Consider the following 3,308-nt stretch of genomic DNA (forward strand, 5'->3'; position numbering starts at 1 on the left):
CGCCGCCCTACGCCTACGCCCCAGCTCCGCCTCCTCCCCCACATCTGCAACCTGCGTGGGACATGGCGTCGCTCCAGGCGGCCCTGCACAGAGCCACATCCGGGGCATCATCGTCAGGCAGTACCTCCGACTGGTACCTTGATTCAGGCCCTGCAGCGCATATGGCGTCGAACCGGGTACACTCTCCTCTCTTCGTCCCTCCTCCTCTCACACTGCCGTCATTGTCAGCGACGACACTCATCTTCCCATCACCCACGTCGGCACAGGTTCCCTTCCCACAACCACCATTCCCCTCGCCCTCCGTAGTGTTCTTCTTACCCCCTCTCTCATCAAAAACCTGCTGTCTGTCCGCCAACTTTGTCGAGAAAATTCAGTTTCAGTAGAATTTGATGAGTTTGGTTTTTCTGTGAAGGACCTCCGCACCTGGATGGTGATTCTCCGTAGTGATTCCGAGGGCGACCTTTATCGCGTGACCGGCGCCTCGTCTCGCCCCGCTCTCCCGTTCGCCGGTGCAGTCACCACTGATCTCTGGCATCAACGGTTGGGTCACCCAGGCGCGCTCCGATCGCCGGCCTCGAGTTCGCCTGCAACCCGTCCTCACCACACTCCTGCCGCGCGTGTCGTCTGGGGAAACACAGTCGTAGTCTCTTTCCTTTCCAATTGTTGCATCTAGATGTCTGGACTTCTCCTGTCGCGAGTGTCTCTGGCTATCAATTCTACCTTGTAATTCTTGACGATTACACGCACTATGTATGGACTTTCCCTTTGCGCCACAAGTCTGAAGCCTTGTCTGTCCTCGTTCAGTGTTATGCATATGTGCAGACTCAATTTGAGCGCCCTCTCCTCTCACTGCAAATGGATAACGGCCGCGAATTCGACAACGCCACCACTCGCTCTCTCCTCACCACTCACGGCACCATCCTACGCCTCTCCTGTCCTTATACGAGCCAACAGAATGGCAAAGCTGAGCGGATCTTGCGCACGCTCAATGATGGCGTCCACGCTCTGCTATTCCACTCATCCATGCCGCCGTGATTCTGGGTCGAGGCCCTTAGCACGTCCACCTTCCTTCTGAATCGCCGGCCCTGTCGCGCAAGTTCACCCACAACGCCGCACGAGCTCCTTCTTGGAGTTGCGCCTGATTACGCTCCTCTCCGCGTTTTCGGGTGCTTGTGCTACCCCAACACCTCCGCCACCTCTCGTCACAAGCTTGATCATTGCTCGATCGCCTGCGTCTTCCTTGGCTACTCGTCGGATCACCGCGGCTATCGCTGTTTTGATCGCGCCTCGGGGCGTGTTCTCACCTCGCGGCACGTGCGGTTTGATGAACGCACCTTCCCATTTGCCAACACCTCGCCCGTCGCTGCCGCACCACCTTGTCCACCTCCCATCTCACCACTTCTCGCCGGCGGGCTCTGTCCGCCTTCGCGATCACTCGCCTCCACTGATGATGCACGCTCACCACCCGCGCCGAGTCTCGGTTCAAATGGGGCCTCTGGATCGCTATCCAGCGGTCCCGCTGCCTCCTCCGCACGCGCGCGCTCCCCTGGTTTAGACTCCGTCGTCAGATCATCATCTGACGGCCAGGGTACCCCGTTCAGTCCCGCGCACCCCCTGATTCAAATCCGGCGGGATCTTCTGCGTGCGCTTCCCTGTCGAGCTCGGGTGGTTCCTCGTCTGCAGGCTCCACGCTGCCCCTCACTCCATCTACGCCTCCTGCCATTGTCACGCGCGCGCTGGTGTCTTTCGGCCTAACCTGCGCTATGCACGCGACTACGCTTGTTCGTCGACACCGCGCCGCCTGCCGGAGCCTCACCTCTTCCCACATCAGTTCGCACCGCGCTCCGAGATCCCAACTGGCTCTGTGCCATGCGCGAGGAGCACGTTGCTCTTGTCAGTAACCGCACTTGGGAGCTAGTTCCCCGTCCGCTTCGTGCTAATCTCATCACGGGCAAATGGGTTTACCGCCACAAAACTCGCGCGGACGGCTCACTCGAACGGTACAAGGCCAGGTGGGTTGTCCGCGGTTTCCGTCAGCGCCCGGGCGTCGACTACGGCGAGACTTTTTCGCCTGTCGTCTAGCCAGCGACGATCCGCACCGTCCTGACGATTGCTGCCTCCCGGAGCTGGCCTGTCCATCAGCTCGACGTGAAGAATGCCTTTCTTCAGGGCGATCTGCGCGAGGAAGTCTACTGCTTGCAGCCCGCGGGGTTTGTTGATGCTGCCAAACCTGACTATGTCTGCAACCTTGCCAAGTCCTTGTACGGCCTGAAACAAGCGCCACGGGCCTGGTTTCTGCGCTTCGCCGGGTTCGTCAGTACGATCGGCTTCCGCGCCACGCACTCTGACAGCTCCCTGTTCATCTACCGGAGCGGTGAGGACGCTGCGTTCTTGCTGCTGTATGTGGACGATATCGTCCTTACTGCATCAAGTGCTGCGCTCCTTCACCGCATCGTCACCAAGCTCACTGGCGAATTCGCCATGAAGGACCTCGGCGAACTGCACTACTTCCTTGGCATTCGGGTCACTCGCTCGCTGTCAGGATTCTTTCTCTCCCAGCAGCAGTACGCGGACGGCATCCTCGAGCGCGCCGGCGTGGACACCTGCAAGCCCGTGGCCACTCCAGTCGACACCAAGGCCAAGCTGCCCGCTGCCGATGGGCCGCCCGTCGATGACCCCACTGCCTACCGCAGTCTGGTGGGTGCTCTGCAGTACCTCACGATCACACGGCCCGTGCTGGCGTATGCTGTGCAGCAAGTATGCCTGCACATGCACGATCCGCGGGCTGGGCACCTGGCTCTGCTCAAACGTGTCCTTCGCTACGTCCGGGGCTCGCCTGGTCTCGGCCTCCATCTTCACGCCTCGACGACACTCGACCTACGCGCCTACACTGACGCGGACTGGGCCGGCTGCCCGGATACGCGCCGCTTCACTTCTGGATTCTGCGTCTACCTCGGCGACACCCTCGTCAGCTGGTCATCCAAGCGCCAAGCTACTGTTTCCCGCTCCAGCGCGGAAGCTGAGTACCGCGCCGTGGCGAATGCAGTTGCCGAGTGCGTCTGGCTCCGGCAGCTCCTCGGTGAGCTACTCTGCCCCGTGCGCTCCGCCACACTGGTCTTTTGCGACAACATCTCAGCTGTCTACCTCTCCAGCAACCCCGTTCATCACCGACGCATGAAGCACGTCGAGCTCGACATCCATTTCGTCCGCGAACGCGTTGCGTTGGGCGTGTTCCGCGTCTTGCATGTCCCCACGCGACAGCAGTTCGCCGACGTGATGACGAAGGGGCTGCCATCTGACATCTTCAG

Source organism: Triticum dicoccoides, chromosome 4A (genome assembly GCF_002162155.2).
Source record: "Triticum dicoccoides isolate Atlit2015 ecotype Zavitan chromosome 4A, WEW_v2.0, whole genome shotgun sequence".
NCBI lineage: Eukaryota > Viridiplantae > Streptophyta > Magnoliopsida > Poales > Poaceae > Triticum > Triticum dicoccoides.